We start from the raw sequence: 12,814 nt of genomic DNA on the forward strand, positions 1-12,814 counted from the left end.
CTGAGATCAAAGGGGTATGTAAAGCAGTGATTCAGGCTACATCATCCCTCACTGTGAGAACACCAGCTGGTAAGCAACTAGATCCTTCCATGGCTGATAACTACACTAGGAAGGTTTCGACCTTCAAAATCTGTATGCTAGAATTTAATTCCCGGTGTGGTGTGAAGTAAGGCCTTTGGAAGGTAATGGGGTCATGAGGGTTCCACCCTTATGAATGGGATTAGTGCCCTTTCATAAAAGAGGCCTTAAGGAGCTTTCTTGACACTGGGCTCAGGGAGGGAGGATGTGGGGGTGGGAGGGCACAAAAAGGAGCCATCTGTGAATAGTCTCGGTATGGACTGTTTAGCCCTAGAACTGGAAGCAATACATTTTCATTGTTGATAAACCACCGGTCTAAGGTATTTTTTTTTTACAGCAGAATGAACAGAGACTGCAGTAGGAAACAGTAGGGCTGTGAAGGACCCGCGGCCATCTACTCCCGTCTGAGGGACGAGCTGTAGACAACTTTCCCCAGAGTCGCCGAACTGGGAAGAGCTGAGTCCACACACCATACTCCAGCATAGGCTCGTCTGAGGAAGGCAGAGACGTCTCAAGCCTGTGCCACCTTAGCTGACGTAAGTAGACAATGGGGGTGGGAGGCATGAGATGGTTCAGTGACTTAATTTTGCCTCCAAGCCTGAGGACCCCAGTTCCATCCCCAGGACCACCATGAGAGGAAAAGAAAGAAAACAAAAAAAACAAAAAAGGTTGTCCTTTGTCCTCTAGTCTTGTACTGCGGTGTCTATGCGCTCACACATCCGCTTGCAAAAGCACACACATACATAATAAATAGACTAAATTTTAATACATTTTAATAAAAATTTTAAAGGGGACAAGGAACTATGTTCTAGTTCAAGGAAGAATTGCCTTTTCCAGGGGGCTGACCACACAGCTCTGTCACACACAAAAACAGGCCAGGCAAGGAGCCAAGGAGCCTCTTGGAGACAGAGCAACACGGAGTAAACAATAAATTTGATCAAACACAGGATTAAGACTGTTTAGCAACTGTAAACAATATGAACTACAGACATCTAAAGTTCTCAGACAGCCCAAGAAACAGAAAAACGCTGCTTTAGCACAAAGAGGACAAAGCTAGGAACTGATCACAATATGGGCCTCCTCTCTGCCACCACCCTTGGACCTGAGCCTCCCTTAGAGCCTTATGTCCCCAGCAACAGAGGGCAATCTTCCCTGCCTCTGAGGGGCTGAGACCTTTCTGAACATTCCTGGATCACCAGTCACATTCCTCCTCCTGGGACCTCTGTGGCTGACCTGACACCTCTCCACCTCTCTCTCTCTCTCTCTCTCTCTCTCTCTCTCTCACACACACACACACACACACACAAAGAGAGAGAGAGAGAGAGAGAGAGAGAGAGAGAGAGAGAGAGAGAAATGAAAGGAGGGCAACTGGATAAGACATGTGACAACCTCTCCTCCACACGCACACACACATAAGAGAACTGGCTCTAACAAAAGGGAATAAATACATCCTAGTACAAAGCACCACATTTCTCCTGAGCATTGGGTGATGAGGGAAACAGTATGTTTGGGATGTGTGTAGTCTGGATGGCAAGTAGGGAGCCACTCCTGCCAACTCAGCAAGCTGAGGCCAATCCCAGATAAGACAGAACTTGACCGACCTGTTTCAAAAGTGTGAGGGTTCTGCTGTTATATTCTTACAGCATTCAAAGTAACCAAGCCTCTCCTGAGACTGGGTTGTTAGCCCACATCTAAATTGTCCATCTTTGTCAACAGTTGCAAAAGACTAGTGGCTGATGGTGGGAAGTCACGGCACCCAGCCCATCTTAAGCTCTTCAGATATTATCCAGCCTGGAATTAACTCCCTGATCCCTTTAACTCTGCCTGCTGGGAAACAGGCTTTGCATTTCACAGATGCTAGAAAAACCAGACTGCAATTTGCAGGATCACCAACATTGCAGCTTAGGTTGCTGTCAAGAGACAAACTTGTTCAAGGGCTTCTGTCCAACTTTCAATTCTGTTGCTGTGGTAGAAACACTCTGATAAAAAGGCATCTTAGGGGGCAAAGGATTTATTTTAGTTAAAATTCTCAGGTTATAGCCAGTCAACTGTAGCCCATCACGGCAAGGAAGACAATGGCAGTTTGAGAGAGCTGGACACACTGTATCCACAGTCAACAATTGAGAAATGAATAGTGCTCATTTGATTAGCTCAGCTCACTTTCTTTGCTCTTAGGCAGTTCAGGAACCCCTGCCTAGGGAATGGTGTCACCCACAGTGGCTTGATTTTCCTGCATCAATTAATTTAAGATAATTTTACACAAATATGCTCAAAGGCCAACCCAATGTAAACAAACCCTCATTAGGGCTCTCAAGTTGTGTCAAGTTGACAATTAAAATAACCATCATAGTTTCTAAGATAAAATCCAAACACATCCGAAAGATATAGCTTACTCATGTTTCATATAAGACTTCATCTTACTAGAATTTTCATTATTTTATAACAGAAGGCCTGGAGATGTTTCTCAGTTGGCAGAGAGCTTGCTTAGCACACACAAAACTCTGGGCTTGATCCTGAGCACAGCATAAAACCACATACAGTAGCTAGTACACACTTCTAACCTCAGCATTCAGAGGCAGAAAGAATAAGTTCAAGGTAATGCTTGGCTACACAGAGTTCCGGGACGGCCTGGGAAATGGGAGATACTATCTCAGAAAGTAAGTGGATGTTGTAATCTATCCACAGGACTTGCTGGAGTTATTCTGAAATAGCCTTAGAAAAATTCATGAGAATAAAATCATACCCAGGACGCTTCACGTTAGGAATCAAATTCAAGGGCATTCAAAACTTAATAAGAAGTAAAACTGAACTTGGGGACTTCATTCACCTCATGACAGGTGTTCAGTCCCATCCCTAGAAGACAACAAGCGTCAGGTGGAATTCCCCATAGCTTAAAGGCTTAGCCAAAGACTTTATAACTTACCATACTGGCTAGGTTTGTGTCAACTTGACACAAGCTAGACTTATTTTTGAAAGATGGCTACTCAGTTGAGAAAATGCCCCCACCAGACTGGCATGTGGGCAAACCTGTGGTTCATTTTTTTTTCTATAACTGATAATTAAGGGGGGCCCAGCTCACTGTGGAAAGTGTCATCCCTATAAGAAAACAGGCTGAGCAAGCCATGGAGAACAAGCCAGTAAGCAGCACTCCCCCGTGGCCTCTGCATCAGCTCCTGCCTCCAGGCTCCTGCCCTGTGTGAGTCCTGTCCTGACAGCCTTGGATGATGGACTTCGAGTTGTAAAATGAAATCAGTCCTCTCCTCCCCTGATGGCTTTGGTCATGGTGCTTCATCACAACAACAACAACAACAACAACAACAACAACAACAACAACACAACAGCACCTAAGATATCTACTAAATACTGTCATATAAGCTGGCCCAAAAGAAACTGGAGAGTTGTTTTCTCACTGACAGGTTCCAAGGATTTAATAAATTTTAGTAATATGAATGAGCCAACAACTGGTCACATTATTAGCACAAATGTATTAATTTAGTTAATAAGCACACATATAGAATCTCAACTCTGTTTAACACAGTAACTAAAATTATTTCCTCATATTGCTTAGAAGTAAATACATTGATGTCTTCATCTGTGTCATCCAGGACATCTTCTTCATAAATACTGTTACTCTTTTTGAGTTGGCTCATACAATTTGACTAAAGAATATTGTTTAATCCTTTATCCATGATATTAACAGTTTTTAACCTGTGGGTCTTGACTCCTTGGGGGGGGTCACATATCAGCTACCCTGCATATCAGATGTTTATATTATAATTCATAGTGGCAGCAAAATTAGAGTTATGAAGTAGCAGAGAAATAATTTTATGGTTGAGGGTCACCACAACATAAAGAACTGTATTAAAGGGTCATGGCATTAGGAAGGTTGAGAACCACTGCATTATACAGAGGCTCAGAAAACAGCATCTCAACCCACGACCCATCATCGAGCTGAGCAGTTTAAACTGAAGGAGACTAGAAAGGCTCAGAAACAGGGCTCTCGAACCTTTTCCGGCCCTGCTCTCTGTCACCTCTCTCCTAAAGCAAGTTGTAACGCTCAGAAAATTCATGGTCTCATGCTCCTTTGTAGATCCTGATTCCAAGCACCCTGGCCCACATCCAAAAGAGAGTACATTGCAAAGAGAGACAAAAGGATTGAGCAGACAGGCCTGCCTGGAGTCCCCACTGAAGGTCTGTTTGCATTAGGCCACACTCAGTGTCCAATCATACATTTCAAATGCCCATTCTTCACAGAACATGAGCGTGAACATTGTTCTCGATGGGTCTTTAGGCCTGTATTTCGGAAGTATCTTGTGCCATAGAAATGTGTCAGAAGCTTGCTACTGGCAGCCAGTTCCTCGGCCTTCAGCACTTCTGACTTCTGAAACAAGGGTTTCCTATAGTCCGGCCTTGAATTTGTTGAATAGTTGAACATGACTTTGGACCTCTGACTCTGCCTCCACCTCTTAAGTGTTGGGATTGTAGATGTACTTAAAAATAATTCTGCCAATATCTTTGCTGTGTAAATCTCCCACCTGCCCAAGTACCCTGACTTACAGTCTATTGTTTCTGTTTTAAGTTGTTTGAAGTGCCCACCACTGCTCTCGGTTTTATGTGGTGTTAGGGAGATCACCGGGGCTTTATGCATGCTGGGGAATATCTACCAACTAAGCCACACCCCCAGCCCTAGCAAACTTAGATTAAATAAATTCATTGTGCTTTCCCTCTTACTACCTAGACACTGTGTGTGTGTGTGTGTGTGTGTGTGTGTGTGTGTGTGTGTGTGTGTGTGATGATGGCCATGACCCTTATGATAGGTGAGGAACAGCATCTCACCTTTCCATCCCCGCAATTCAAAGCTGCACTTGTTGAAGAAGAGCTCAGTGCTGGCTGGCACAGACTGCATCCCAATGCATGGCCATTAGTGGGCTGTGTTATACTGTTTATAACCTGCTTTTAAATACTTCACATGGAGGGGCCGGAGAGATGGCTCAGCACTTAAGAGCACTTACTGCTGTTGCAGAGGACCTGGGTTTGGATCCCAGAACACACATGGGGTGACCCACAACCAACCACCTATAACTGCAGCTCCTCTTCTGGCTTCAGATAACCACTCACATAGGTATACACACAGACACCCACCCCACCCCCACCCCCACACAATAGCAGTAGCATTAGTAACCTTTAAGTACTTCACATAGAGGATGTGCTGTGGAGGTAATTTTCTAACCATAACCTCATGAGTGTTGGTTAGCATCTGAGAGACCAACCATCGCCTCACTCCAGAGGAGAGTGGGGTTCAGCAGGGTCACTGGGCACCCACACCTAAGAGTCCATTCAGGAGTAGACCAATTCTGTTTCACTAGAGAAACTAATGGGGACTAGAGATGTGTAAGTTAGTGAGATTTCAAAGTCCATGTGCCCTCTGGTGTGCACACACGGGGACAGAAGGATGGCCAGGGAGGCTGATCCTCCCAGGAGCCCACCTGAGCCCACATGAGAGGAATGGATAGCTTGAACTGAACCAAATGTCTTAACCATGCTACCGTTCGAGAATGAACATGCTTTCCAGGGGGAAATCAATCCCCAGTCTTCGAGATTAACAAAGGAAAAAGTTCTTTAATGCTAGTGTATGACTGGTTCTGGCTAACCCACAAAAGGGAACTGGCTTTGTACAGAAAAAAATGTTAACAGCTTACACAGGTCCTGGGTTTACACTTCCACACACAGTGTCATTCTCTCACGTCCTTCAGGTCCCGGCCCCAGATTATACTTTGAACAATTTAAACAGAGACAGGAGACTGCAAGTCTGGCTCCTTAAATGGATGAGAGATTTACCAAGCAAAGTATTGGCAGGATTATTTTTATACACACCAATGTTGCTCTTTTGATATGATAAAGAGAGAGCTGTCTTTCCTACAGTTTCTCACCAGCCTACTTAGAGCACTACTGACCTCTCAGGTGGATGGGAAGCAGCTCTCCTTCAGCTAAATTCCACTTTGTGCAACTTAATATTTCCTAAGCAAGCATATTAGTAAATCTTTTATGGCATTCATTTTATTACTTCGGGATCCCCCTGCATCCCTACCAGACATCCGTCATCTAAGCCTCAGGTGAACTCTCAGGCAAGGTGTGCTTGAGAGTCCCCCGAAACACAGGCAGTGTGTCCTGAAGGTTTTATGATGCCCCTTTGCTGGTTTGCTGAAACAAATCTGGATGTCAGAACCCCAGCCCCAGCTTCTCACTGCACGGAGGCATGGTCTAATTGTCCCCAAGCATCTAAATACCAACTGAGCCCGGGATGGCATTTCAATGACCTTCAGACGCCGTTAGCTGGAAGTCACATCGCCATTTTCATGTACCAAAAAGAGAGAAAATGATGCCAATTACAATCAGGAGACGCTGTTGACTGGAAATGAATTCTAATTTTAGAGCTGCTAAAATGTTAGGCTGGAGGGTGTGTGGGTCTGGGGAGGCTAGAGGGATGGTTCAGTCATGTGTGTGCCTGTCACATACGTAAGTACAAGGGCCTAAGTCCAGTCCCCAGTACTCATGTAAAAGGTGTGTCTGTAATTCCTGTGTTGGGGAGGTGGGAGGATCCCCTAGGGCTCTCAGGTCGGTCGGCCTAGCTGCGATGGTTAGTACTATCAACCTGACAGGATCACCTAGGAGACAGGCCTCTGGGGTGCTCCTGAGGGATTGTCTTGATTAGGTAAAGAGGATGGAAAGACTTGAGTCTTGGCTGTCTGAAAAGGAGAGCCCAAGCTGTCATCCATCTTTCTCTAGCAAGCTCTGGCCACTAGGACACCCCCCCCACCCCCCCGCGCTGTGAAGGGCTATACCCTCAGACTGTGAGCCCATATAAAGCCTTTTTCCTTTAAGGTACTTTTGTCAGGGTATTGTATCACAGCAACAGGAAAGCAATTAAGACAATAAATGTTAGAGGGTAGGGTGTGTGCAGGAAGTGACCGATGAAGGAGCCCCTGTGCTGAGTGACAGTGGTGGCTTTCGGGCTGCTTAGGTCTGTTTACAATGGTCACTCTCTGAACCTCTTATTCAACTCTTTTTTTAATAATAATTTTTTTTTTTTTTTTTTTGGTTTTTCCAGACAGGGTTTCTCTGTGTAGCCCTGGCTGTCCTGGAACTCATTCTGTAGACTAGGCTGGCCTCGAACTCAGAAATCCACTTGCCTCTGCCTCCCAAGTGCTGGGATTAAAGGCATGCGCCACCACCTCCCAGCTTAATAATAATTTTTTAAAAGATGTATTTACTTATTTTATGTATATGAGTATGCTGTCTTCATGCACACCAGAAGAGGGTATTAAATCCCATTCCAGATGATTGTGAGCCACCATGTAGTTGGTGGGAATCGAGCTCAGGAGCTCTGGAAGAGCAGTCAGTACTCTAAACGGCTGAGCCATCTCTCCAGCCCCTATTCAACTCTTCAAGAGGCCATTGGGACTATCTGAAATTTGCTCCAACTGGAAGACTATTGTACCTCCTCAAGGGATGCCAAGCCCCAGCTAACTGGGAAGCAGCACACTATCAAGATGTCTTCCTCAAATAGCTCACTGATCTGCGGAATAAAGGAACACAGCAACTCCTAAAGAGGGAAACTCAAGACTCACAGCACATTTCTTTTTTTTCTTTTTTTTTTTTATTTTTTTTGGTTTTTCGAGACAGAGTTTCTCTGTATAGCCCTGGCTGTCCTGGAACTCTGTAGACCAGGCTGGCCTCGAACTCAGAAATCCACTTGCCTCTGCCTCCCAAGCGCTGGGATTAAAGGCGTGCGCCACCACCGCCCGGCTCACAGCACATTTCTTAATCTCTAGAAAATATTACATCAGAAAATAAAATTATGGAATGTATGGGGCTCAGCAGTTAAGAACACTGACTGTCCTTCCAGAGGTCCTGAGTTCAATTCCTAGCAACCACATGGTGGCTCACAACCATCTGTAATGGGATCCGATGCCCTCTTCTGGTGTGTCTAAAGACAGCTATAGTGTACTCATATATACAAAATATATAAATCTATTACAGATAGTGGTGCACACCTTTAATCCCAGCACTTGGGAGGCAGAGGCAGACAGATCAGAGTTTGAGGCCAGCCTGGTCTATAGAGCAAGTTCTAAGACAGTCAAGGCTACAGAGAAACCCTGTCTTGAAAAATATCACACACACAAACACACAAATAAATAAAATAAAATAATTAAAGCAAACAAATGAAAAATATTTGAATATATTTGTTCCAAAGACACCAGTAAGTACATGGAAAGATACTTTAGCACTAAGCCTTCAGGGTATACAATTCAAAACTACAACACAACATTTCACCTCCATTAGGATATCTACTATCAAAAATAATTTAATGGAGTGTTTCTTGGGAGAGAGCTCACAGTTACCCTACCATGAAGACCCCCTCAACACCCACATACAAAAACCAGGTGCAGCAGTGTATGAATTTAATCTCAACCCTGGGGAGGCAGAGACAGGAGGATCCCTGATGCTCAGTAGAGAGCCACTTACTAAACCAGTGAGCTCTAGATTCGGTGAGAGACCCTGCCTCAAACAACAAAGTTGAAGACTCAGCATTAACCTCTGGCCTCTGCATGTGCATAGCATATGTACACTCATAAGCACACAGAATAATAAATTTTATGTAATATATTTTTACCATAGTAGAAGTATGTTCTTTTAAGCATGTACATCTTAGCCTGGTCCAGAACTCAGTTGTGGCTGTTTTAATACAAAAATTTTATTCTCTCCAAATCTCCCAGAAAAACAAAACAAAACCAACCATGTATCATGTATTTCCTGTTGCTGCCAATCCCTTGCTCTGCAGAGAAGCAGACAGAGAAGGAAACTTGCTGGACCCAGCATTCTTGCTATTATATAGATAGCTATTCAAGATAAAAAAGGACTTGTCTGAGGTCACTGGACAAGGGCCCAGCAGAGTCAAGATGAAACAAGCTCTCTAAGCAAGGGGACCTGTACCTAGATGTCTGTAGAACTGGAAAATCCAGTAGCTCCACCCTGTGGGAGCCCCAATCTGAGGGAAAAGAGCAAGCTCACAGGACAGTAGGCAAGCTGGCTGCATCTATTGCCATTCCTTAGCTACAGGACACACTCCCGATCTCCAGCCAGGCTTCAGCCAGAGTCTGAACGCCCACCTTGGCAAAGAGAAGCAGCCTGTGTATAGGTTCACTGTTCAAGAGAGCCACAATGCTGGGTTTCTTCAAAGTGCAGGCAATGTGCTGTCAATAGGTCACAAAGTCAATTTACTGAGTCCTGACTAGCCTGGGAAATACTAGATCGGAAAATATCAGGGGAGGGGTCAGCAGCTGTGACACCTTCTGGGGTGGGGGTTTTGAACCTAGAAAACTGTGTGTGTGTGTGTGTAGTGCATGTATGCATTCGTGTCACTGGAGACCAGTCATAGCTATCAAATATTCAGTGATATTTGTGAACTGAAAAAGAAAATGTTCCAGGCCACCAGCCTCAGAGAGTCAACAAGAATTAAGTCAAACTTAAGTCAAACTCTGAGGCGCTCTGGTGTCTAGACAGATCTCAGTAGGGTCGAAGTGACTACACAGGCTCCAACAGGGCGGGTGCTCCAGTTGATGGATGAAGGAAGGGCCTGTTCTGCCTGCCTTGCTGGCCACACAGGGGCCTTCTCTGCAGCCAGCCCCAAGAGAAGCCTTCTGCTAGACTCGTCTGCACCAGAGGAATGTCCACACCTGGAAGTAACAGGCTTAGTGCTCACCTGCAGGCCAGATCACCCCCAGGGTTTACTTTTCAACCCAGCTGTCCCTGTGGGCCACCCAGAGGGAGCCCAGGCCTGGATAATGGTCACTCTTAACCTCTTTACTTCAGTTCCCTGGGGCGGATGGGGGTGGGGGGGCTGGGGCCTGTCTCCAGGTCTCAAATATATCCTACTGTTCACTTCTCTGGACCTTCAAGGTCTAGTCATGTCTGCTTCCTCCAGGAGGAACATCAATCCCCTACTTAGTCTGACTTCAACCTCATCATCCCTGACGGCCTCCACGTGGTCTTAGGGTCACAGCTGAGGTGCAGTTCTCCTGCTTACCAGCTGGTGCCCTTGGTGCCCACCTTTAATCCTAGTACTTGGTAGTTTCAGTTCTCAGCTTTGGTCCTCATAGGAGGCTGGAAGACTGACTGAATAATGGATGGAGACTCTCTGCCTAAAGCAAGCCTGCAGCAAGCCACTCAGTGGCTGGGACCCAGACACTAACACAATGCTCATTCAGAGTCTTGAAAGCGTGGTCGCCCTTTAAGCCACTATTTAGATGGCTCAACTGGAGACAGGGTTCCGTCTATTTTTATGAGACCCTATAAAACCTTATGGAGTATTCTCTCTGAGGTTATACGGGTCACTTCACCCTCCACTCAGCCACTTACCCAAGGGGTGAGGCTGGTGAATGATCTAAAGATTTAGGCACTCTGCGGATGGAGCATATAACCAGGGCAAGTTCCTCAGAAGAACAGAAACGCACAGACTGGTGAACAACTGGGTCAGATATTCCGTGGACAAAGAGGCAAAGCTGAGTGGAATAGACCCGCAGGAAGTCCTCACAGAGGGGAACACATGGGAGGGTTAGGGTAGATTTGCTGTGGGAGTGGTATGTGTACCGAGTGTGAGAGCTCAGGAGTGGAAGGGACCGGACCCGTTGAGCAAAGGTCTAAAGGCAACAGTGACCTCTGAGCTCCTCAAATTGAAAAGAAGCTCTATGCCCTACCTAGTCCAGCTATGTAGAAGCAGAGTTGGACTGGGGGCGGGGGTGTGTTGGGCAATGAGAGGAAACCGGAATCTCCCCAGGGCATGCTGGGTATAGCTTTGCAGGTAAGGTTGTTCTGAGCTAATTTTCCTTCTCAACTGTTTTTCCCAAGCCTGGTGGCTTACTCCCTTTGAGGGAAAGCTGTGAGGCCAGGCTAGAAAGACGTGGGTGGAATGTGTGTGTGGGGGGGTGTCCCACCCAACTCCCTTCATCTCTTTCCCCATTCCTGCCCTGTGGCCCCCACCAGTCTACAAACAGGCTTGCCAGCCACACCCTGAGTTTCCCCTTCGCTCTGCTTAGGGTACAGTGCTCGGCCTCAGCCCCACACAGGGCACACCCCTGGCTCAGACCAGCCACTCATCCAGGTGTGGTGACGGGCAGGGCTGTCTTGGTCTGGGAAGGCTGCCAGCTCTCGAGGTTCTCTGCAGAGCAGCCCAGACTGGGACTCCTCAACCACTCCTGAGGAGCCTCCCGGCAGCCTGAATCCAGGAAGGAGATGAGCCAAATAGACAGAGCCACTTGCAGAGACAGAGAGAGGCAAGGCAGAGCTGAATATTGGGTGCGGCTGAACTTAGCCAGGGCGGAGAGTGAAAGGAAAATAGCCTTCTGCCTTCTAAAGTGTTTTTAAAAACCAGAACCATTCTGTAATGATGGCCATGTGACATTATGCATTTGTCAAACCCATAGAAGGCACAGCACCGAAGAAGCCCTAATAGAAACAGAGATCCTAGTTAATAACAACATATCGGCAGTGCTTAGCTCACATTTCTCTGGCTAGGGTGTGGTGGTGTACATCTGCATCCCGGCAGGAGATGGAGGCAGGAGGAACAGGAGCTCAAGGCCAGCCTTGGCTGCAGGAGACTTTGTCTTAAGCAAAAGTATCTCTATCTCTATACACATTATACATGCCACTTTAACAACGGGGGATTGATGACAGAATGGAGGGGGAGCCTACCGGAGGCTCTGCACCTTTGTACAGTTGTTCCTGTAAACTTAGAAAGATGGCTCTAAATAACTAAAGCAACTGAGGAAAAACATATGAGCTGGGGCTTTCCCAGCATGCACAAAGCCCTGGGCTTGATTTCTAGCACTGCATAAACTGCACAGTGTAGTGGGACAAGCCAGAAATCTCAGTACCCAGGAAGTGGGGGATTGGAAGTTCAAGGTTACCCTCTGCCAATAGCAATTTGGAGGCCAACCTGAGATACAACAGACCCTCTCAAAAAACCAAGCAAACAAACAACATGATATTCTCAAAGAATTACTTAAAATATTGTATAAAAACAAAACCTAGGCCTACATTTAAGAAATTGGGGGGTCCTCATATAGGAACCTTGAACTCCAGTTCTCTTGATAAACATAGCTCTGGGTTCACTGATCAGATTAAAGTCTAGGCCCCTGGTGACAAAATCAGGGGTCCAATCACAAGGAGAGACACTGAGTAGCTCCAGCTTGGGGCTCAGAGCACACAGAGTCCTATACCCCCGTTTCCCATAAGACTGGACAAAGTGGAGCACTGTGAGAACCAAGGGCCCCAGGGAAGTTTCTAGATTCACAGGCCTACAGATCTGCAGCCAGGGGGCCGGTGAGATGGCTCAGTGAGTAAAGGAGCTTGCTGCCAAGCTCTATGACCTGAGTTCAATCCCTGGGACCCATACACAGTCGAAGGAGAAAGCTAACTCTGTGTTATTCTCTGACTTCCACATACGTGCTGTGCCATACATGTGTTCCCCACAATCAGTCAATCAATATAAGTGTTAAAAAAAAAAATCTATGGCCTTGCTGGGCAATGGTGGCACACACCTTTAATCCCAGCACTTGGGAGGCAGAGGCAGGTGGATTTCTGAGTTCCAGGCCAGCCTGGTCTACAGAGTGAGTTCCAGGACAGCCAAGACTACACAGAAACCCTGTCTGGAAAAAACAAAAAAACAAAACAAAAC

The 12,814-nt window shown here is 46.2% G+C and overlaps 1 protein-coding gene and 1 long non-coding RNA gene across 5 annotated transcripts in view; one reads left to right on the top strand and one right to left on the bottom strand.

Moving 5' to 3' along the window:
- The window catches only part of Paqr5 (progestin and adipoQ receptor family member 5), a 72,898-nt gene that overhangs the window by 34,815 nt on the left and 25,269 nt on the right, over window positions 1-12,814 (bottom strand). The gene's annotated exons all lie outside the window — the stretch shown is intronic.
- Window positions 1-12,814, top strand: part of LOC116073944 — a 28,879-nt gene that overhangs the window by 14,175 nt on the left and 1,890 nt on the right. For all 4 annotated transcript variants that reach the window (XR_004111973.1, XR_004111971.1, XR_004111970.1 and 1 more), the window contains one exon: window positions 416-614. This is a non-coding gene — a long non-coding RNA (uncharacterized LOC116073944). The remainder of the gene's footprint in view (window positions 1-415; window positions 615-12,814) is intronic.

Source organism: Mastomys coucha, unplaced genomic scaffold (assembly GCF_008632895.1).
Source record: "Mastomys coucha isolate ucsf_1 unplaced genomic scaffold, UCSF_Mcou_1 pScaffold23, whole genome shotgun sequence".
In the NCBI taxonomy this organism is placed as follows: Eukaryota; Metazoa; Chordata; class Mammalia; order Rodentia; family Muridae; genus Mastomys; species Mastomys coucha.